The 25660-nt window shown below is 43.0% G+C and overlaps 1 protein-coding gene across 1 annotated transcript in view; it reads left to right on the top strand.

The window, feature by feature from the left end:
- Window positions 1-25660, top strand: part of FANCC (FA complementation group C) — a 333078-nt gene that overhangs the window by 149234 nt on the left and 158184 nt on the right. The gene's annotated exons all lie outside the window — the stretch shown is intronic.

The following is a 25660-nucleotide window of genomic DNA, read 5'->3' as shown; positions in this document are numbered from 1 at the left end:
AAAACATCTTTAAGAATCTTTTTTTTTTTTTATATATTTTGCTTGGTAAAAGAGAATATCCTCCCTTGCTACCCGTGTCACCCTCTAAACTGACTGCCATTCAAAGTTCTTCCAGGTGACCCTGTAAAGTCTGTGCAGCAGAATTCAGCAATTTCATTGATAACCTGGGTCTTCATTTGAAAGAAGAAAAAAAACACAAAAAAATACATAATATACTCAGAGGCTTTATGCTACACTTATATAGGGCTGCTTAATCCTGGTTTCCTTAAAGGGAACCTGTCAGTAGGATTGTGCTCAGTAACCTACAGACATATCAGGTTGGTGCCGTTGTACTGATTACAATGATACTTTGGCTGATGAAATCAGTCTTGTGGTTGTTGTGTAATCTTTATTTTCAGTTTTGAGTTAATGATATGCTCGTGCCCCGGGGCGGCCTGTGGGAGGTCTGCATGTGGTGCTCTGATTAGCTATTCATAATGCAGCTGGCTGACAGGTCACTGATGCCTCGCTGACCTGCCCCCTTAGTTTGCATGTTGAATACCTGTACATACTGAAGAAAAAAACGCTTCTGCAAGCAGGTGCGGCCGCGGTGCCTGCTCTGCAGCATAATCGCATGGTCAGTGTCCAGTTAATAAGTATTCTTGATGTTATTGAGCAACTGTAAAAAAAAAAAATCTTATTTGAAAATGGCGCCCATCGCACCTGCGCAGTAGCAGCTATCGGTGTATATAGAGGTGATCCGATAGCTGCTATTGTGCAGGCGCGGGCAGCAACATCTTGTTGTAGAAGAAAAAAAAATCCCTCCTCCAATATGATTCCACCTGTGCAGTAGCGGGTCTCAGAGATTGCCTGTGCAATGGCAGCTATCAGATCTATACATACCCATAGCTGCTACTGCGCAGGTGCGATGGGGGCCATTTTCAAATAGTTTTTAATTTTTCACTTGCTCAATAACACCAAGAATAGTTACTAACTGGACAGTAAACATACAATAATGCTATCAGTGCAGAGGCCACGGCTGACACCTGCCTTCATCAGGCAAACTAGGGGCAGGTCAGTGAGGGATGTATGTACTGTTGGACAACCACTTTAAATAACAGCCACAAATACCTAGACTTATTTTCACAGAGGAAAAGGGAACAATCAAGAATGAGGGAGCCCTCACTAACTGACCATCTATTCTCACTCCTCATTCTGTGTCTTGGAAGCTTGTTCTGCAAGCAGTTTTTTTCGGTTTTGTCAGCTACTTGTTACACTAAACCATTTTTCTACATGTAGCTACAGCATGTAGCTTAAATAGCAAAGCCTTGGAAACAAAGGCACCCATAGAATTGTTTGTGTATGCGCTTTCTGTACATGGGGCGAAAGCATTGGAGAGCATTTCATTCAGTTTGTGATATTGTGTGTAACATTATTGCCATCTAGTGGCCACGGCTAAAATTGGTCATTTCAATGTCACTTTGTGATTTGTAATAATAATTTTTAAAAAATGCTATTCACATCACATTTAATATTTATTTACTGAGCTACATATCACTTCTAAATTCTTAGATACAACATTCCCCTATGCAATTATATACAAATGTGGCAGGGGGGGTCAAACTTCTTTTTTTAACCCCTTTAGTCCCAAAGGTGGTTTGCACGTTAATGACTGGGCCAATTTTTACAATTCTGACCACTGGATCCCAGTGACTCTAAGGCTTCTTTCACACTTCCGTTTTCCAAATCTGCACAGGATCCATCAAGATGTTGAAATGACGGATCCTGTGCAGATTGTGGAAAACGTGTGCACTGGGCCTGTCTTTCTGACGGACCCGTCGAGGCTATGTGCACCTGTTGTGTATGCGTCTTCGCAGCGGTTTTCCGCTGCGAAAACGCATACACAACACAAACCAGGTTAAAAAAAAAAATCGCAGTATTCTCACCTACCGGCTTTCCCGCGCAGCGATGCTCCCGGCAGCTAGTATTACTAGGAAGTAACACTAGCTGCCGGGAGCATCGGTGACGCTGCGTGGGAAGGCCGGTAGGTGAGAATACTGCTATTTTTTTTAAATTATTTTTAACATTATATCTTGTTATTATTGATGCTGCATAGGCAACATAGGCACTAATTTGATCAGCTTCTATGAAGAGGTAAGTTCCGGTCTGGACCAAGGGAACCCGGTAGATGTAGTGTATATGGACTTTTCAAAAACTTTTGATACGGTGCCACACAAAAGGTTGATACATAAAATGAGAATAATGGGGATAGGGGAAAATATGTGCAAGTGGGTTGAGAGTTGGCTCAGGGATAGGAAACAAAGGGTGGTTATTAATGGAGCTCACTCGGACTGGGTCACGGTTAGTAGTGGGGTACCACAGGGGTCAGTATTGGGCCCTCTTCTTTTTAACATATTTATTAATGACCTTGTAGGGGGCATTCAGAGTAGAATTTCAATATTTTCAGATGACACTAAACTCTGCAGGGTAATCAATACAGGGGAGGACAATTTTATATTACAGGATGATTTATGTAAACTAGAAGCTTGGGCTGATAAATGGCAAATGAGCTTTAATGGGGATAAATGTAAGGTCATGCACTTGGGTAGAAGTAATAAGATGTATAACTATGTGCTTAATTCTAAAACTCTGGGCAAAACCGTTAATGAAAAAGACCTGGGTGTATGGGTGGATGACAAACTCATATTCAGTGGCCAGTGTCAGGCAGCTGCTACAAAGGCAAATAAAATAATGGGATGTATTAAAAGAGGCATAGATGCTCATGAGGAGAACATAATTTTACCTCTATACAAGTCACTAGTGCGACCACACTTAGAATACTGTGCATAGTTCTGGTCTCCGGTGTATAAGAAAGACATAGCTGAACTGGAGCGGGTGCAGAGAAGAGCGACCAAGGTTATTAGAGGACTGGGGGGTCTGCAATACCAAGATAGGTTATTACACTTGGGGCTATTTAGTTTGGAAAAAGGAAGACTAAGGGGTGATCTTATGTTAATGTATAAATATATGAGGGGACAGTACAAAGACCTTTCTGATGATCTTTTTAATCATAGACCGGTGACAGGGACAAGGGGGCATCCTCTACGTCTGGAGGAAAAAAGGTTTAAGCATAATAACAGACGCGGATTCTTTACTGTAAGAGCAGTGAGACAATGGAACTCTCTGCCGTATGATGTTGTAATGAGTGAGTCATTACTTAAATTTAAGAGGGGACTGGATGCCTTTCTTGAAAAGTATAATATTACAGGGTATATATATTAGATTCCTTGATAAGGCGTTGATCCAGGGAACTAGTCTGATTGCCGTATGTGGGGTCGGGAAGGAATTTTTTTCCCCATGATGGAGTTTACTCTTACCACATGGGTTTTTTTTGCCTTCCCCTGGATCAACATGTTAGGGCATGCTAGGCTATGGGTTGAACTCGATGGACTTAAAGTCTTCCTTCAACCTTAATAACTATGTAACTATGTAACATCAATAGTACAAAGAGAGCGAGAGAGAATTTCCCTGATGGGAAATTGTTCCACGCATGCTCAGTTTGCAAAGACAGGACCCGTCCCTGGATTCCTGCTTTTCACAGGCAGCGTCGCATCCTGCGCCCATAGGCTTTCATTGTAGCCAGTGACGGGCAGCGCAGGATGCGACGCTGAGCGATTTTCCGACGTGCAGAAAAAACGTTCCTCTGAACGTTTTCTCTGCCCGACGGACCGTTTTTTTATGCAGGATCCAGTGCACGACGGATGAAACGGATGGCCATCCGTCACAATCCATCGCTAATACAAAGTCTATGGGAAAATGCAGGATCCTGCATTCTCAAAAAACGACGGATTGTGACAGGAGCTGAAAGACGGAATTGTGAAAGAGGCCTAAGACTGTTTTATCGTTACATATTGTACGTCACGTTAGTGGTAAAATTTCTTTGATATTACCTATGTTTATTTGTGAAAAAAACGGAAATTTGGCGAAAATGTTGCAATTTTCCAACTTTGAATTTTCATGCCGTTAAATCACAGAGATATGTCACACAAAATACTTAATAAATAAGATTTCCCAAATGTCTACTTTACATCAGCACAATTTTGGAACCAAATTTTTTTTTGTTAGGAAGTTATAAGAGTTAAAAGTAGATTTTCATTTTCCAGCAAAATTTACAAAACCAGTTTTTTAGGGACCACATCACATTTGAAATCACTTTGAGGGGTCTATATGATAGAAAATACCCAAAAGTGACACCATTCTAAAAACTGCACCTCTCATTGTGCTCAAAACCACATTCACGAATTCTATTAACCCTTCAGGTGCTTCACAGGAATTTTTTGAAAAAAAATTAACATTTATTTTTTTCTCATAAAACATTTACTTCAGATCCATATTTTTTTATTTTGACAAAGGTAACAGGAAAAAATGGACCCCAAAATTTGTTGTGTATTTTCTCCTGAGCATGTTAATACCCCATATATGCAGGTCCACCACTGTTTTGGCGCACGGCAGAGTTCGGAAGGGAAGGAGCACCATTTGACTTTTTGAATGCAAAATTTGCTGGAACAATTGGCGGACGCCATGTCATGCTTGGAGAGCCCCTGATGTGCCTAAACAGTAGAAACCCCCCACAAATAACACCATTTTGTAAACTAGATCCCACAATGAATGTATTTACATGTGTGGTGAGCACCTTGAAACCCCAGGTGGTTCACACAAGTTTATAACATTGATCCGTGAAAATAAAAAAATCACATGTTCCCCACAAAAATGTCACTGGCCCCAAATTTTTCATTTTCGTAAGGGTAACAGGTGAAATTGCACCATACAATTTGTAGTGCAATTTCTCCTGAGTACGTTGATACCCCATATGTAGGGGAATACTACTTTGGAGGCACAGTGCTCAGAAGGGAAGAGGCTCCATATTGGAGTTCAGATTTTGACGGAATAGTTTGAGGGTGCCATGTCACATTGGCCGAGCCCCTGAGGTGTCAGAACAACAGAACCCCCTATGTGAACTCATTTTACAAACTACACTCCCCAATGAATTTATCTAGGGGTGCAGTGACCATATTGACAGCACATGTGCCTCACAGAATTTTATACCACTGAGCAGCGAAGAAAGAATAAATTACATTATTACCACTAAAATGTTGTTTTAGCCCCAAGTTTTTAATTTTTCTAAGGTCTAATAGGAGTTTTTTTTTCAACAAACTGAGGTCCATTTTTTCCTAAGTGCGCCAATACCCTACATGTAATCGGGAAATATTTTTCAGGCATAGTGGAAAGCTCAGAAGGCAAGGAGCGCATGATTTTACTGTAATGGTTTGCAGGTGCCATGACCCACTGGGAGAGCCCCGGAGGTGCCAGAAAAGCAGAACCATAAGTGACCCCATTTTACAAACTACACCTCTCAATGAATTCATCTAGGGGTGCAGTGGTCATGTTGACACCAGGGTTTGTCACAGAAATTTATACCATTGGGCAGTGGAAGAAAAACTAACTACATTGGTACCACAAAAACTTTGTTTTAGCCCCAGATTTTACATTTTCACACAAGAAGTGGGTAAAAATGGCACCAAATATTGTCCCATAATTTCTACTGAACGTGGAAATACCCCATATGAGGCTGTACAGTACTAAGCCACATGGAGAGACTCGGGAGGAATGGAGCGTTATTTCCCTTCTGGAGCGCAGATGTACCTAGAACAGTTGGCGGACTCCATATACAGAGCCCCTAATTGCTAGAAGAGCAGAAAATTCCCCCTCAAGTGACCCCATTTAGGAAACTATACCCCTTGGGGAATTTATCTACAGGTTTGACTCAATGGGTATTTTCCAGAAACAAGCAGCAATACATTTTGCCAAGTGAAAATTGCAAACTGCCGTCGTAGTCACCAGTAAGTTATGCCCAGCCCATGCTTCTGGAGGCATGCACCTGTAAGTTAGGCAGGCTTTCATCGCTTCAGAAATGCCAAACGTGGAAGCTATATGTGGTTTGGGCACACTATGGGGCTTAGAAGGGAGGGGGCATTTGGATTTGAGAGCAGAGAATTTGCTGAATTTCTTTTGGGGGGCGAGGGCCATTTCGCTTTCCAGAGCCTTTGTACTACCAGTAACGTGGATGCCCCCTATATTTCCATTAACAGATGGTGGACCTGAGTGAGGACTTGCTTTTTTTTGTGGATTGATTTGAAGCTTTTATTGGTAACATTGTATATAACGTTGGGATCACATTTATCTCTCACTCTACGATGACCACTTACTTTGGGGTTTCCATCTAAATCTGAGTGATGTGATTCAGATGAGACCCCTGACGGATCCATTCACTATAATGAGGGAGCAGAGTTACTCTGGACTCCGTCTGGCCTCTGTTCAGCGGTGTCCTTTTCAAAAGTGCACAAAACTGTGGCCGATGGCAATTTTATGCAATCCCGAAAAGACAGACACAGGTCAGACGGCTTCCACAGTGCCTCCATCTGCCTCATTATAGGGAATCTTCCGCCAGAGGTTCCATCTGAATCACGTATTTTAGAGATTTACACGGAAACACGGATTCAACCGCAGAGCGCAGGATAAATGTACCCTGAGCCTTACTGCGATCTTTGGGAGGCAGAATGAAAACATCAACAGCAGGTGACGAATTGGTTTTATTTATTTTCTTTCGCCGTTTCTCGTGGTATAAGTGATCAGGCGACTTTATTCTGTGCGATGACAGCGATACCAGATTTATATTGGGTTTTCATGTTTGTCTGCTGTCACACACTGAAAGATGCTTTTTATTGCAAAAAATAGTTTTTGCATCACCATAATTTTGAGAGCTATAATTTTTCCATATTTTGGCCCTCAGTCATGTGGCACATGACATTTTTTTGATCGCTTTCTATTTTTAGGAGGCAGAATAAACAAAAGAGAGCAATTCAGGATTTTTTGGGAGGGGGCAGTTATGCCTTTCTGTGTGTGGTAAAAAGGCAGTTTTATTCTTCGGGTCAGTACGATTACAGCGATACCTCATTTATTTATTTTTTTATGCTTTGGTGCTTTTACACAATAAAAACTATTTTATTGACAAAATAATAATTTTTTTGCATCGCTTTATTCTGAGCGCTGTAACTTTTTTATTTTTTCGCTGATGGAGCTGTATCGCGGCATGTTTTTTGCAGGATAAAATGATATTTTCAGCCACACCATGTTTGTTTATATCTGTCTTTTTGATCGAGTTTTATTCTACTTTTTGTTTGGCCTCTTTCACACGTCAGTGTCTCCGGTACTTGTACTGACAGTTTTCTCACGTCCTGGAGACACACTGACACACGTAGACCCATTCAAATGAATGGGTCTATGCACGTCTCCGTGTTTTCACGGACCGTGTGTCCGTGTTGAAAACACGGAGACATGTCCGTTTTTCTCCGGCAGCACGTACAGCAGTACGTCCTGCACACGTGCACACGGAGAACAGTGTGCACTCTCCTCCGTGTGCACGTACCGCCCGCAGGAGAAACAGCTCTACAGTAAGCGCTGTCCCCCCCGCTGTGGTGCTGAAGGCGGCATTCATCTCTTCTCCCCGCAGGAGAGAAGAGATGAAAGATCAAGGTTTTTTTTATTTTTTGTGAAAAATAAAGTTTGCATGTGACCCCCGCCTCCCATCCCCAGTGCGCCGCCCGGCCCCTTGCATTGAAATACTCACCCGGCTCCCGCGATGTCTCCTCTCCTCAGCGCTGGCAGCTTGTCCTGTGTGAGCGGTCACGTGGGACCGCTCATTACAGTGAGGAATATGCGCATACTGTAGATATGACCACTCACAAAGGACAAGCTGCCAGCGCTGAGAGGAGACATCGTGGGAGCTGGGTGAGTATTTCTCTGCAAGGGGCCGGGCGGCGCACTGGGGATGGGAGGCGGGGGTCACATGCAAACTTTATTTTTCACAAAAAATAAAAAAAATTTGATCTTTCATCTCTTCTCTCCTGCGGGGGAGAAGAGATGAATGCCGCCTTCAGCACCACAGCAGGGGGGACAACGCTTAGTGTAGCGCTGTCTCTCCTGCACGGTCCGTGTGGTCCTCGGGCGGCACACGGATGCCGCACGTGTGCCACACTGATGTGCCACGTGAGCACACGGACACACGTACACGGATAACTCCGGTACCGATTTCTCCGGTACCGGAATTATCTGGACGTGTGAAAGAGGCATGATGATAAAGCATTGTTTTTTGTATTGTTTTTTATTTATTTTTTATGGTGTTCACTAAAGGGGTTAACTAGTGGGACAGTTTTATAGGCCTGGTCATTGCAGACTCTGCGATACCAAATATGTGTACTTTTTTGTTTATATATTTTTTTTTACATCCAAATACTTATTTATATATACAATATCTTTTGATTGTTTTATTTTTAAAAAAATATTTTTACAATGTAAACATTTTTTTTACTTTTTTAAAAACTTTTTTTACTTTGTCTCACTATGGGACAATAGTTTTTTGCAGGCTGATCGCTCACATATCATAGGGATGCAGCAGGATCCCCATGCTTTGCAAACTGTCAGCTGTGCACTGACAGAGAAAGTTGCTGATCATGCACTGCGTATGATCAGCAAATTTCCTTGCTATGGTGACCCGGATGTCTTCATGACAACATCGGGTCACCATGGCAACGATCATCGGGACCTTGCATCAAACCATGGTGTCTCTGATCCAAAGGCAGAGAGGCTGTCAGCCCTCTGCCGGCTCCCGGAATGCTGCGATCTCATTCGATCTGGAGTGACCACTCCTGGCACTTAGTGCTGGGTGTCAGATGTCAGAATCAGCTGACACCCGGCGGCAATCGCCCACACAACATCCATGTCTGCGGGCGTAATAATCCGTCCCTGGTCAGATAGACCCAGGTCACATGGACAGATTATTACACCTGTAGTCAGAAAGGGGTTAAATGAATTTATTCCAAAAATAAAATGTAGAGAAGGAAACGCCTAGCTGGATTTGCCAAAGATGACATATACAATGAGAGAAGAGGTAGTGAAGAAACAAAACAATTAGGTGGTGCGACGAAATGGGTAATTTTTTTTTAAATAACAGCCGAAAATATAATTGCACATGTGGCAAGCGGATGTGATGCATAGCCTGTCCAAAACCTAATGAGAGAAAAATGAGGTCACATCAACAGAAGTGTGTGTGTGTGTATATATATATATATATATATATATATATATATATATATATATATATATATATACATACACACACTAAGTACAAAGAATATGGTAAGTGAGTTATCCATCCTTAGTCTAGTGTCACACGAGCATGTATTCTTTTAAACGCTGATCACAGTGATCCTATTTCGGATGAGGAGATGAAGAAAGAAATGTCTCCATCTTCCTCATTCTAGAAATCGAACTGCAATCAGATATCATCTGAGTGCAGTAAATGCTTTCCATGCAGTCAATGATTTCCGTTTTTGAGGGTAATCCGAATATCGGATCAAACTCGTGCATGCAGCGATTATTCCCCCCCAACCCCTTACCTCCCTGGACTGACTCTGTCCAAGAAAAAAACTGGACATGTGCACAGCTTCATGGACCAACATTGATCCAGATGGGATCTGATGTTTTGTTAGATTGTACTCGGACCGATAAGGTCATCTGCATGAGCCCTTAGGATAAGCTATAAACATTAGGTAGGTGTGTGTCTGACTGTCATCTCCCCCATTGATCAGCTATTAGAAAACTCTGCCTTGGCCCTATATTGTTTTTTTTTAGCCTTCATTCAAGATATTGCCGCATTGTATAATTTGGTTCAATGCCTCATCCTTGCAGTATCTTAACAGCAGCTAAAACATTATGACATAAATAAGTAGGAACCAGTCTCCCCCTGCTGTAAGCATTAAAGATGCAGTCTGTCCCGTCAGCTGATTGTTGGTGATTTCGATAGTCAGACAACCACCAATCTTATATTAATGGGTTATCCTAGCAATAAGCCAGCAATTTTTAGAAGTTGGGAAACTCTTCAAGGATGTTTCATTTCTTCCAGCCTTAACTCATTGATAATCCTCTATGGAAAATAGAATATAACATTTAAAAAACAAAAACACAAGACTTATAAATTACAAAATGGAATTACTTTGAGTTACACGAAACTTGGGTACCACTGTTTCTTAGTGGGATATGTGCCTTTCTCTTAACAAGTTGAGCAAAAGATCTGTAGGGTTTGACACAAGGGAGGACAAACCATTATTGCAACCTGTGCAGCTAAGGGGGCCCACAACCACCTCCAAAGCAGGAGGAATTATGCATTCTAATGATCTATTGCACCTCGCCACCCCACCTGACGTACTATGATATCAGAAGGCTCACGTAATGTAGTCTCCTCACTTTCACCAATGTGAAGTTCCGCACCCCCTGGGACACGTATGGTCAGCTTGGTACAGTTTTTTACAGACACTTGTCCACACGGGGCTGGAGAGTGAGAGGATATGGATTACGCAGACAATGACGTGGCACCACACTTGCTCACAACCCTGACAGGCTGAGGGCCCCTTTCACTAGCACCAGTGACACAGCACCTTTTAGGACTGCCACAAGTTCCTTGTCAGATATGAAGCTGTTCCATTAACAGGATTATATCAGACAGAAACGAGCCCTGGTAACATGGTAAGTTAAACTGAGAAACGGACCCGTGGACAAAGATAAAAGAACAGCCCGAGATTTAATCGTATATTTAATCACCTTAAGGGCACACTAGACAATACACTGTATATATGATAGTTATACATATACTATGGTGAGATATGCAAATAGTGGTAATACAAAAGATATAATCAGATGGGTGATGTCAATTGCTGGGTTAATGTTCAACCATGTGTGAGCTGGGCCGCAGAGGGCATGGACTGCCAGCTGGTTCCTAGGTCCTTCACAGCACGTTACTTGACAATGCCCCCACCTTCAAAGTGAACCACAAGCATAATGAGAAAGATCACATGGCCTTTATCCCCTTTGAATTACTCCCCTCCTGGCCTCTGGGCTGAAATTAAAACCCCTCCATTTACCTCTAGCAGCTAAAAACTACACAACCTAAGATGGGTCATAACTCCTTAATAGACTGTTCTAGGGAGCAGTTTTGACGCCATTGCATCCAGCCGGGCTCCTGCTGCGCATTGAGACTAAACACGTCTTTGCTATCTGGTTCCTACTAGCCATTCTACGTAGCCCCCCTCCCTGGAATTCTAGAGCGGATCGAGATCCTGGAAGGCGTCTGTCCTGTTCCAGAGATCTTGAAAATGTAACCGATGTGTGGCTAGGACATAAGGTAAATCCATATTCTCCTTTTGAAATCCAAGCTGTCTGAACAAAGCAGTTAGACCGCATGGTTTGGATCCTCATGGGGTCTTCCTGTACTAGTTGGTTGGTTGGGGGTGTGAAATGTCTTATTTGAAGCTGAGAAGCTGGGCCCCCTGCTGAGCCAGGTGTCCTGTTACAGCTGCACATTTTTCAGGAGGATTGTTAGCTGTTAATAAATCTCCCCATCCTTTACAGCACTAAAAAGAGCCCATGTATTGATCTTGCAGAGGTCCTCTTCTGTCTGTGCCCTCTCCTGGTTTCACATTTAGGACTCTTGTCGTCCAATATGCTAACTATTTTTAAGCTCTTTTTTTGTATCTTAACTAATGGTTCTTTTGGAAAAAAGACTGGTGAATTTCCAACAAGAAGCTATGGTGCATTTAGCTGTAGAGATTGTATGAGACCAACTCAGACCTTTCAGTTAGGTTAAAGGGAACCTGTCACCACGTTTTTGGAAGATGGGATAAAAATAGCGTTAACCCCTTAAGCCCGTATGACGTACTATCCCGTCGAGGTGGGGTGGGCCTTAATTCCCGGTGACGGGATAGTACGTCATACGCGATCGGCCGCGCTCACGGGGGGAGCGCGGCCGATCGCGGCCGGGTGTCGGCTGCATATCGCAGCTGACATCCGGCACTATGTGCCAGGAGCGGTCACGGACCGCCCCCGGCACATTAACCCCCGGCACACCGCGATCAAACATGATCGCGGTGTACCGGCGGTACAGGGAAGCATCGCGCAGGGAGGGGGCTCCCTGCGGGCTTCCCTGAGACGATCGGTACAAGGTGACGTACTCACCTCGTACCGAACGTCTTCTCCCTGCAGGCCCCGGATCCAAAATGGCCGAGGGGCTGTATCCGGGTCCTGCAGGGAGCACTTCCGGGTCGGAGCAGGCTGCAGATGAAAGCTGCAGCCTGCTCCGATGAAAGTATGATCGCGGATCTGATAGAGTGCTGTGCACACTATCAAATCTGCGATCTGTGATGTCCCCCCCTGGGACAAAGTAAAAAAGTAAAAAAAAAAATTTCCACATGTGTAAAAAAAAAAAAAAAAAAATTCCTAAATAAATAATAATAAAAAAAAAATATTATTCCCATAAATACATTTCTTTATCTAAAAAAAACAAACAAAAACAATAAAAGTACACATATTTAGTATCGCCGCGTCCGTAACGACCCAACCTATAAAACTGGCCCACTAGTTAACCCCTTCAGTAAACACCGTAAGAAAAAAAAAAAAAAAAACGAGGCAAAAAACAACGCTTTATTACCATACCGCTGAACAAAAAGTGGAATAACACGCGATCAAAAAGACGGATATAAATAGCCATGGTACCACTGAAAACGTCATATTGTCCCGCAAAAAACGAGCCGCCATACAGCATCATCAGCAAAAAAATTAAAAAGTTATAGTCCTCAGAATAAAGCGATGCCAAAATAATTATTTTTTCTATAAAATAGTTTTTATCGTATAAAAGCGTCAAAACATAAAAAAATGATATAAATGAGGTATCGCTGTAATCGTACTGACCCGAAGAATAAAACTGCTTTATCAATTTTACCAAACGCGGAACGGTATAAACGCCTCCCCCAAAAGAAATTCATGAATAGCTGGTTTTTGGTCTTTCTGCCTCACAAAAATCGGAATAAAAAGCGATCAAAAACTGTCACGTGTCCGAAAATGTTACCAATAAAAACGTCAACTCGTCCCGCAAAAAACAAGACCTCACATGACTCTGTGGACCAAAATGTGGAAAAATTATAGGTCTCAAAATGTGGAGACGCAAAAACTTTTTTGCTATAAAAAGCGTCTTTTAGTCTGGTTTCACACTTGCGTTTTTATCTGCATGCGTTTTTTAAAAAAACCGCATGTGTGAAAAAATGCATGTAAACGCGGTAAAACGCATGCGTTTTTATAGAAAAACACAAGAAAACAAGAAAAAAACAAAAAACCCTAACCCTACCCCTAACCCTACCCCTAACCTGAAATACGTGGCACTGAAATACGTGGCACTGAAATATACGTTTATATACGTATATACGTATATAAGTGCCACGATATTTCAGTGGCCACGTATATAAGTGCCACGTATTTCAGTGCCACGTATTTCAGTGCCACGTATTTCAGTGCCACGTATTTCAGTGCCACGTATTTCAGTGCCACTTATTTCAGTGCCACGTATTTCAGTGCCACGTATTTCAGTGCCACGTATTTCAGTGCCACGTATTTCAGTGCCACGTATTTCAGTGCCACGTATTTCAGTGCCACGTATTTACGTGCCACGTATTTACGTGCCACGTATTTTTCAGTGCCTGAAATACGTGGCACTGAAATTCGTGGCACTGAAATTCGTGGCACTGAAATATCGTGGCACTGAAATATCGTGGCACTGAAGTATTTACGTGCCACGTATTTTTCAGTGCCTGAAATACGTGGCACTGAAATACGTGGCACTGAAATACGTGGCACTGAAATATCGTGGCACTGAAATACGTGGCACTGAAATACGTGGCACTGAAATACGTGGCACTTAAATACGTGGCTCTTAAATACGTGGCACTTATATACGTGGCACTTATGACTGTCAGAAAATGTTCAGTAAACGGTTAGGGGTGAGGTTAGGGGTAGGGTTTCAGGTAGAATTGGGGAGCTTCCACTGTTCAGGCACATCAGGGGCTCTCCAAACGCGACATGGCGTCCAATCTCAATTCCAGCCAATTCTGCGTTGAAAAAGTAAAACAGTGCTCCTTCCCTTCCGAGCTCTCCCGTGCGTCCAAAAAGGGGTTTACCCCAACATATGGGGTATCAGCGTACTAGGGACAAATTGAACAACAACTTCTGGGGTCCAAGTTCTCTTGTTATCCTTGGGAAAATAAAAATTTGGGGGGCTAAAAATCATTTTTGTGGGAAAAAAAATATGTTTTATTTTCACGGCTCTGCGTTGTAAACTGTAGTGAAACACTTGGGGGTTCAAAGTTCTCACAACACATCTAGATAAGTTCCTTGGGAGGTCTAGTTTCCAATATGGGGTCACTTGTGGGGGGTTTGTACTGTTTGGGTACATCAGGGGCTCTGCAAATGCAACGTGACGCCTGCAGACCAATCCATTTAAGTCTGCATTCCAAATGGCGCTCCTTCCCTTCCGAGCTCTGTCATGCGCCCAAACAGTGGTTCCCCCCCACATAGGGGGTATCAGCGTACTCAGGACAAATTGGACAACAACTTTTAGGGTCCAATTTATCCTGATACCCTTGTGAAAATACAAAACTGGGGGCTAAATTTCATTTTTGTGAAAAAAAAAAAAATAATATTTTCACGGCTCTGCGTTATAAACTGTAGTGAAACACTTGGGGGTTCAAAGTTCTCACAACACATCTAGATAAGTTCCTTGGGGGGTCTAGTTTCCAATATGGGGTCACTTGTGGGGGGTTTGTACTGTTTGGGTACATCAGGGGCTCTGCAAATGCAACGTGACGCCTGCAGACCAATCCATTTAAGTCTGCATTCCAAATGGCGCTCCTTCCCTTCCGAGCTCTGTCATGCGCCCAAACAGTGGTTCCCCCCCACATAGGGGGTATCAGCGTACTCAGGACAAATTGGACAACAACTTTTAGGGTCCAATTTATCCTGATACCCTTGTGAAAATACAAAACTGGGGGCTAAATTTCATTTTTGTGAAAAAAAAAAAATAATATTTTCACGGCTCTGCGTTATAAACTGTAGTGAAACACTTGGGGGTTCAAAGTTCTCACAACACATCTAGATAAGTTCCTTGGGGGGTCTAGTTTCCAATATGGGGTCACTTGTGGGGGGTTTGTACTGTTTGGGTACATCAGGGGCTCTGCAAATGCAACGTGACGCCTGCAGACCAATCCATTTAAGTCTGCATTCCAAATGGCGCTCCTTCCCTTCCGAGCTCTGTCATGCGCCCAAACAGTGGTTCCCCCCCACATAGGGGGTATCAGCGTACTCAGGACAAATTGGACAACAACTTTTAGGGTCCAATTTATCCTGATACCCTTGTGAAAATACAAAACTGGGGGCTAAATTTCATTTTTGTGAAAAAAAAAAAAAAATAATATTTTCACGGCTCTGCGTTATAAACTGTAGTGAAACACTTGGGGGTTCAAAGTTCTCACAACACATCTAGATAAGTTCCTTGGGGGGTCTAGTTTCCAATATGGGGTCACTTGTGGGGGGTTTGTACTGTTTGGGTACATCAGGGGCTCTGCAAATGCAACGTGACGCCTGCAGACCAATCCATTTAAGTCTGCATTCCAAATGGCGCTCCTTCACTTCCGAGCTCTGTCATGCGCCCAAACAGTGGTTCCCCCCCACATAGGGGGTATCAGCGTACTCAGGACAAATTGGACAACAACTTTTATGGTCCAATTTATCCTGATACCCTTGTGAAAATACAAAACTTGGGGGCTAAAAAATCATTTTTGTGAAAAAAAAAAATATTTTTATTTTCACGGCTCTGCGTTATAAACTGTAGTGAAACACTTGGGGGTTCAAAGCTCTCAAAACACATCTAGATAAGTTCCTTAGGGGGTCTACTTTCCAAAATGGTGTCACTTGTGGGGGGGTTTAATGTTTAGGCACATCAGGGGCTCTCCAAACGCAACATGGCATCCCATCTTAATTCCAGTCAATTTTGCATTGAAAAGTAAAATAGCGCTTCTTCCCTTCTGAGCTCTGCTATGCACCCAAACAATGGTTTACACCCACATATGGGGTATCAGCGTACTCAGGACAAATTGCACAACAACTTTTGTGGTCTAATTTCTTCTCTTACCCTTGGGGAAATAAAAAAATGGGGGTGAAAAGATCATTTTTGTGAAAAAATATGATTTTTTATTTTTACGGCTCTGCATTATAAACTTCTGTGAAGCACTTGTTGGGTCAAAGTGCTCAACACACATCTAGATAAGTTCCTTAAGGGGTCTACTTTCCAAAATGGTGTCACTCGTGGGGGGTTTCAATGTTTAGGCACATTAGGGGCTCTCCAAACGCAACATGGCGTCCCATCTCAATTCCAGTCAATTTTGCATTGAAAAGTCAAATGGCGCTCCTTCCCTTCCGAGCTCTGCCCTGCGCCCAAACAATGGTTTACACCCACATATGGGGTATCAGCGTACTCAGGACAAATTGCACAACAATTTTTGGGGTCCAATTTCTTCTCTTACCCTTGGGAAAATAAAAAATTGGGGGTGAAAAGATCATTTTTGTGAAAAAATATGATTTTTTATTTTTACGGCTCTGCATTATAAACTTCTGTAAAGCACTTGTTGGGTCAAAATGCTCACCACACATCTAGATAAGTTCCTTAGGGGGTCTACTTTCCAAAATGGTGTCACTTGTTAGGGGTTTCAATGTTTAGGCACATCAAGGGCTCTCTAAATGCAACATGGCGTCCCATCTCAATTCCAGTCAATTTTGCATTGAAAAGTCAAATGGCGCTCCTTCCCTTCCGAGCTCTGCCCTGCGCCCAAACAATGGTTTACACCCACATATGGGGTATCAGCGTACTCAGGACAAATTGCACAACAATTTTTGGGGTCCAATTTCTTCTCTCACCCTTGGGAAAATAAAAAATTGGGGGTGAAAAGATCATTTTTGTGAAAAAATATGATTTTTTATTTTTACGGCTTTGCATTATAAACTTCTGTAAAGCACTTGTTGGGTCAAAGTGCTCACCACACATCTAGATAAGTTCCTTAGGGGGTCTACTTTCCAAAATGGTGTCACTTGTTAGGGGTTTCAATGTTTAGGCACATCAGGGGCTCTCCAAATGCAACATGGCGTCCCATCTCAATTCCAGTCAATTTTGCATTGAAAAGTCAAATGGCGCTCCTTTGCTTCCAAGCTCTGCCATGCACCCAAACTGTGGTTTACCCCCACATATGGGGTATCAGCGTACTCAGGACAAATTGTACAACAACTTTTGGGGTCTATTTTCTCCTGTTACCCTTGGGAAAATAAAACAAATTGGAGCTGAAATAAATTTTGTGTGAAAAAAAGTTAAATGTTCATTTTTATTTAAACATTCCAAAAATTCATGTGAAACACCTGAAGGGTTAATAAACTTCTTGAAAGTGGTTTTGAGTACCTTGAGGGGTGCAGTTTTTAGAATGGTGTCACACTTGGGTATTTTCTATCATATAGACCCGTCAAAATGACTTCAAATGAGATGTGGTCCCTAAAAAAAAATGGTGTTGTAAAAATGAGAAATTGCTGGTCAACTTTTAACCCTTATAACTCCGTCACAAAAAAAAATTTTGGTTCCAAAATTGTGCTGATGTAAAGTAGACATGTGGGAAATGTTATTTATTAAGTATTTTGTGTGACATATGTCTGTGATTTAAGGGCATAAAAATTCAAAGTTGGAAAATTGCGAAATTTTCCAAATTTTCGCCAAATATTCGTTTTTTTCACAAATAAACGCAAGTTATATCGAACAAATTTTACCACTAACATGAAGTACAATATGTCACGAGAAAACAATGTCAGAATCGCCAAGATCCGTTGAAGCGTTCCAGAGTTATAACCTCATAAAGGGACAGTGGTCAGAATTGTAAAAATTGGCCTGGTCATTAACGTGCAAACCACCCTCGGGGCTTAAGGGGTTAAATAGGGGCAGAGGTGGGCGTTACATTAGTGTGTGTGTTATGCGTTTATTACCCACCTAAGTTGCCGAAATAACTTTGCAAAGTCTCCGTTTTCGCCTGTCAATCAGGCTGGTCAGGTCACATGGGCGTGGTGTCTTCACCCAGATTTGGCGTAGTTTTCCGTTGGTGGCGTAGTGGTGTGCGCATGCCCAAAGTCCGGAATCCTCTTCCAGGGGATTTAAAATAGCGCGGTGTTCGTTATTGCATTGGTGATCGGTGGGCGCGGCCATCTTCCTTTGGCCGCGCGTGCGCAGAAGTGGCACTCTGCTGGCCGCGGCTTCAGGAAAATGGCCGCGGGATGCCGCGCGTGCGCAGATGGATATCGCGGCGGCCATTTTCCTGAAGCCGCGGCCAGCAGAGCGCCGCTTCTGCGCACGCGCGGCCAAAGGAAGATGGCCGCGCCCACCGATCACCAATGCAATAACGAACACCGCGCTATTTTAAATCCCCTGGAAGAGGATTCCGGACTTTGGGCATGCGCACACCACTACGCCACCAACGGAAAACTACGCCAAATCTGGGGGAAGACAACGCCCATGCGACCTGACCAGCCTGATTGACAGGCGAAAACGGAGACTTTGCAAAGTTATTTCGGCAACTTAGGTGGGTAATAAACGCATAACACACACACTAATGTAACGCCCACCTCTGCCCCTATTTAACGCTATTTTTATCCCATCTTCCAAAAACGTGGTGACAGGTTCCCTTTAAGGTCACACACAAAGCATTGGATTCACTAAAATCTGCACTCACTCCACCTCCAGTGCATGTGACTAGGGCTTCCATAACCCTTTTCATGTTCAGCACAAGGACACAGTGCAGATTTTCCTGCATGCTACCACGTATGACAACATTGAGCATGGGTGGAGCTCTTCTGCTTGAAATCCGAGAAAATTATGGATTAGCTCCCTGGAACAAGACAAATCCTCATGCAGATCCCAGCAAATTTGAATGGCAGTCTCAGATTTCTGCTCTGGACCATTCAGTAAAATAAATAAGATTTGCAGTCTTGATCTGTGAACTTAGAGTAATCATCGTTCACGTTTTTATTTGATAAATCAATAATAAATGTAAAAAAAAGCAACTTTGTAATATATTCTTTCAGAGAAATCTGCTTCTTTCTTTGCCAGGACTGATCAGTCATTATCAAAATTTGCAATTCACAGGTAACATCTGTATTAACCCCTTTTTAACATCTGGCATAATAATACATCCATGGGCCTTATTGACCAGGGATGGATTATTACGTCACTGCGATCGCACGGGGGTTGTGTGCGGGCGATCGCCGCCTGGTGTCAGCTGATTCTGCCAGCGCTTTAACCCCTTAAATGCTGTGATTGAACACAATCACAGCATTCCAAGAGCTGGCAGAGAAATGACAGACCCACTGCCCATGGATCGGGGAACTCGCGGCGTGACGTGGGGTCTCGATTGTTACCATGGTGACCTGATGACATCTGGTTCACCAGAGCTAGGAAAGTTGCTTGATTATACGCAGTGCATGATCAGCAACTTTCTCTGTCAGTGCACAGCTGACAGTTTGCAAAGCATGGGAATCCTGCTGCATCCCTATGATATGTGAGCAATCAGCCTGCAAAAAATGATAGTCTCATTGTGGGACAAAGTAAAAAAATAATTTTTTTTTTAAAAAGTTCAACCTTTTTTTTTTAAATAACTGTAAAAATATTTTAAAAAAGTGGAAAGCTATTGTATCTATAAATAAATATTTGTATGAGAAAAATTATATAAACAATAAAAATACACATATTTGGTATCACCGCATCCGCAACGACTTAACCTATAAAACTTTCCCACTAGTTAACCCCTTTAGGGAACACCTTTAAAAAAAAATACAGACAAAGCAAAAAACAATGCATTGCCATCATGCCGCTGAACAAAAAGAATAAAACACGATCAAAAATACAGCTATAAATAAATATGGTATGGCTGAAATCATCATCTTGTCCCGCAAAAAACAATCTGCTATACAGCTCCATCAGCTGAAAAATATAAAAGTGATAGCTGTCAGAATAAAGCAGTGTAAGGCTGTGTGCACACTTTCCGGATTTTTGGCGCATACATTAAACATCCTATTAAAATAATGCAATCCGCATTTTGTATGCACATGCTGCGTTTTTTTCCTGAGCGGAAACGCATTCCGGAAAAATGCAGCATGTTCATTAATTTGCGGAATCGCGGGGATTCCGCACACATAGGAATGCATTGATCCGCTTACTTCCCGCATGGGGCTATGCCCACTATGCGGGAAGTAAACCGATCATGTGGGGATGGTACCCAGGGTGGAGGAGAGGAGACTCTCCTCCATGGACTGGGCACACCGTGTGCACCGCTGAGGAGATCGGGGGCCGTCGGAAGGTGAGAATAACCATTTTTTTTACTATTTTTAACATTAGATCTTTTTACTATTGATGCTGCATAGGCAGCATCAATAGTAAAAAGTTGATCACACTTGTCAAACACTATGTTTGGCAAGTGTGACCAACCTGTCAATCACCTTTGCTTCAGATTGCTTGGAAAACGCTAGCATTCTGCAAGCTAATTACGCTTGCAAAGCCCTAGTGTTTAGCGGGAATACGCATGCCAATTCCGCATGCGATATACCCACGGCAGGAGTTGCGAAATTTCCGCAGCAATACTGCAACGTGTGCACTTAGCCTAAAGATAATTATTTTTTCTCTAAAATATTTTTTATGTAAAAGTGCCAATACATAAAATTAAAACTAGATAAATGTGGTATCGCTGTAATTGTACTCATCCAAAGAATAAAACTGCCTTATCATTTTTACCACCCCCCAAAAAAAATTCCTGAATTGCTGCTGCTTATTTATTCTGCCTCCCAAAAATCAGAATAGAAAGGGATCAAAAAATGTCATGTGCCCAAAAATGGTACCAATAAAAACTTCAACTCGTCCTGAAAAAAGTCGCCTAATCGCTTATACTGCACAATAAATGGCATAAAAAATAAATAAAACCTATTCTTCAACTGCTATTGATTTGTTCATTCTGCCTCCCAAAGATGTCAGTAAGGCTTGGCACACATTTATCCTGCGCTGAGCGCTTACAATGAGGTTTCCTTGTAAATCTCTGAAATACGTGATTCAGATGGAACGTTATAGGGAAGATTCCCTATAATGAGGCAGATGGAGGCACTGTGGATGCCGTCTGACCTGTGATCTAGCGGTGTCCGTCTTTTTAGGATTGCATAAAAGTGCCTTTAGCCACAGTTTTGTGCACTTCTGAACATAAGGAATCTGCTGAACAGAGGCCAGACGGAGTCCAGAATAACTCTGCTGCCTCATTATAGTGAATAGATCCCCTGGGGGTTTCATCTGTCTCATCACTCGGAGATTTAAATAGAAACCTCAAAGTAAATGCTCAGTGTAGAGCACCGGATAAATGTGATTCCAAATGAAATATAGGGGGCTTTCACATTACTGGTAGCACAAAGGCTCTGGAAAAGCGAAATGGCTCCTCACCCACCAAAAGAAATTCAGCAAATTCTCCGCTGCCAAATCCAAATGCCCCACTCCCTTCTGAGCTCCAGTGTGCCTAAACCACACATAGCGGCAACATTTGGCAGTTCTGAAGCATTGAGAGCCCACCTTACTTACAGGTGCGTGCCTCCTGAAGCACAGGCTGGGCATTACATACTGGTGACTGCAACGGCAGTTTGCAATTTTCACTCGGCAACATTCATTGCTGCCTGTTTCTGGAAAATATACATGGAGTCAAAATCTTCACTACACCTGTAGATAAATTCCACAAGGGCTATAATTTCCAAAATGGGGGGGATTCTGCTCTTCTATCAATTAGGTGCTCTGTATATGGAATCTGCAAACTGTTTTACTAATATCTGCGCTCCAGGAGCCAAATATCGCTCTATTCCTCCCGAGTCCCTCCGTATGACCAAGTAGTACTGTACAGCCACATATGAGGAATTGCTTTTTTGGGGGAATTTTCTTTTAGCTTGGATTTTTTCCCTTTCCATCCATGATAAAATGGATGGTGTTATTCAAAACTACAACTTTTTCTGCAATAAATAAGCCTTCATATGGCTATATCAATTGAAAAGTAAAAAAGGTATGGCTTTTGGAAGATGGAGAGGGAAAAAATGTAAACACCAAAATGGAATATAGCCATGTTGGGAAGGATCTAAGGCCCCCATACACATTAGACTAACAATATCGGCATGCTCAGCTAACAGTTTATTTTGTATGGGGCCCCCAACTCTACCCCGACTGATGACATTGAGGGGGATACGGAGTTAACATGTCTGATTTCAGACTGCTGATACTTTTGTTCTCAGCAAGATTAGCCGCCATAGGAGTCTGGCAGCAACTCTATCATAGAGAATACAGGAGCGCTGTGCAGAGCAAGCACTCCTGTTGCATGGAGGGAGCCGAGGGAGATAGCGGTCAGATGAACTACAGATTCAATATGGGACCACTTAGCCTTAAACCTATCTTTTAAAGAAAGGGAGTAGGAAAAGGAACATACAAAGCCTTAGCTGCGTATAGTATATACTGTTTTTATTCTGCGTTATCTAGGCCTGATAGAGCTATTATCTGTTATTATCCCTCACCCTACCTTTAATGACCTTGAGATGACTTTATTCAAGGTGTACTTAAAAGTTGAAAAGTATGCAGTAGAACACATTTACATAGATATATATTGGGACAAATCCACACATGTAAAGAAAAAACTTTTTTTTTCTCCAGCGATCAGTCCAATGGTAGAGTAAAATATACCTTTTATTTATCCATTAAAAAGTTCCAGATTTCTTCAGTTACAATATTGCATACATTCAATCCCTTATGGACGACATGTTTCGACACCACATGTGTCTTCCTCCAGGTCCAAATGAGTACTGAATCAAGACCGCAAATGTAGTATAGGGAAGGAGAAAAACAAACAAAAAAAGGCCCATATGGGTTACTGGGTGTCACAGGTGTGTATAGAGAATTCCCATAGATGTGATTTAACCCAGTTAATCCAATAGCCAACAGTAACCCCTTGCGGTATTGATCCTTCCCCTAGGATTTCAACAACATGAAAAAAACAAATATTTAAAATCCACATTAAATACAAATTAAAATCAACCATATCTATAGGATACAAAAAAGATTCATATTACATATTCAGATATTCACAGCACAAAAAAAGAAGGGGGTAATAGTGGAATTATTTCATATTATATAAATTACTGTGACTATAGAGCTTCTATTATAACATTTCAATATATATTTAATATTGCATTATCAAGTCCATGCGGCTATTTAAACCACACGGCACTCTAGCTTCCAGTAACAAAATCCACTTACTTTCCCTTGCCAGGATTTTTTCGTGTAAGTTGCCCCCCCTAACGGGCTTAGACACTTTCTCTATTCCTTTGAAGGAAAAAGATTTTAGATCCCCATTATGTTTGTTGGCGAAATGTCGTGAAACTGCAGAGAAACCTGCTGGAGGCAAATTAACCACATCGGACAAATGTTTACGGATGCGTTTTTTCAGAGAGTTCATGGTACAACCCACATATTGGAATTGACAAATATTGCACTGAATTAGATAAATAACATTGTCCGTATTGCAATTTATAAAACTGCGTATTGGAAACTCTTTTTTGTTTGTAAAAGAGACAAACTTTTTATCCTTTGTAGCATACTGGCAACATTTGCACACATTAGCTCCACATTTGTGGAAACCAACAGCACTAAGCCAGTTTCTCCTTTGATCTCGTTCTACATCCACAAATAAGCTGGGAGACAAAAGGTTTTTTAATGTAGTTGCTCTTTTTGGCACAAATCGGACCATGTGATTATCCAAGATGTTTCTGAGAATTGTATCTTGTCGCAAAATAGGTATGTACTTCCGTATGATGTCGGTGATCTGGTTAAACTGTGGTCTGTACCCCGTGGTGAATGTAATAATATTGTTATCCGTTTTATTTTTCTTACGTTTATGTTTAAAGGGAGGGTGCCGTGATTTTAGTTTTTGTATTAATAATTATTGATTATATAATCAATTATTTTCAATACAAAAGTAAATGTACCTCTTTCATACTTTTTTATTTATTCACTTTTACTTTCACCACTGGAGGCCGCATTTTCATTAGTGTGGGTGTAAGTGTCTGGGCACGACTCTTGCACACCTCACTTACGGCAGCCATGGACATAGGAGACTGCAGTCGGGCCCCGACCGCATCTCTTTCATTGAGGCCGCGCCTCCTGCCTCTCAGCTGTGACTTGGCCACGCCCACTGAGCTGCCACGTCACAGCTGTGAGAGGAGATCGCGGCCATTTTGTTTTTCCCTCTGCCATCGCACACACAGCTCAGTGCGTGCGATGGCAGAAGCTGCTGCCGAGGGTCCGAGGTGAGTATCTGCAGCAAGGAGCTGTGATTGCAGCCTGTACTTAGTATTACAGTACAGGCTGCAATCACTGCTCACTGCCGACCTGTTCAGAGCAGAGCAGGGAGATCGTCACACTGCTCTGCCCTGAACATGACTCAGCATTTCCTGAGAGAGGATGGAAGGTAAGTACAGGGTTTTTATTTTCTTATGCATCTACCACTGCTACCAGCCCCTATATATCACCTAGCACTGCCTGCCCCTATATACCACTGCCTGCCTGCCTCTGTATACCACTGCCTGCCTCTGTATACCACTGCCTGCCTGCCTCTGTATACCACTGCCTGCCTGCCTCTGTATACCACTGCCGCCTGCCTCTGTATACCACTGCCTGCCTGCCTCTGTATACCACTGCCTGCCTGCCTCTGTATACCACTGCCTGCCTGCCTCTGTATACCACTGTCTGCCTGCCTCTGTATACCACTGCCTGCCTGCCTCTGTATACCACTGCCTGCCTGCCTCTGTATACCCCTGCCTGCCTCTGTATACCCCTGCCTGCCTGCCTCTGTATACCCCTGCCTGCCTCTGTATACCACTGCCTGCCTGCCTCTGTATACCACTGCCTGCCTCTGTATACCACTGCCTGCCTCTGTATACCACTGCCTGCCTGCCTCTGTATACCACTGCCGCCTGCCTCTGTATACCACTGCCGCCTGCCTCTGTATACCACTGCCTGCCTCTGTATACCACTGCCTGCCTGCCTCTGTATACCATTGCCTGCCTGCCTCTGTATACCACTGCCTGCCTGCCTCTGTATACCACTGCCTGCCTCTGTATACCACTGCCTGCCTGCCTCTGTATACCCCTGCCTGCCTGCCTCTGTATACCCCTGCCTGCCTGCCTCTGTATACCCCTGCCTGCCTGCCTCTGTATACCCCTGCCTGCCTCTGTATACCACTGCCTGCCTGCCTCTGTATACCACTGCCTGCCTGCCTCTGTATACCACTGCCTGCCTCTGTATACCACTGCCTGCCTGCCTCTGTATACCACTGCCTGCCTGCCTCTGTATACCACTGCCTGCCTGCCTCTGTATACCACTGCCTGCCTGCCTCTGTATACCACTGCCTGCCTGCCTCTGTATACCCCTGCCTGCCTCTGTATACCACTGCCTGCCTGCCTCTGTATACCACTGCCTGCCTGCCTCTGTATACCACTGCCTGCCTGCCTCTGTATACCACTGCCTGCCTGCCTCTGTATACCACTGCCTGCCTGCCTCTGTATACCACTGCCTGCCTGCCTCTATACCACTGCCTGC

Source organism: Ranitomeya variabilis, chromosome 1 (genome assembly GCF_051348905.1).
Source record: "Ranitomeya variabilis isolate aRanVar5 chromosome 1, aRanVar5.hap1, whole genome shotgun sequence".
Lineage (NCBI taxonomy): Eukaryota > Metazoa > Chordata > Amphibia > Anura > Dendrobatidae > Ranitomeya > Ranitomeya variabilis.
The sequence above is the reverse complement of the archived record's forward strand: the minus strand, read 5'-3'. Positions and strand labels throughout refer to the sequence as shown.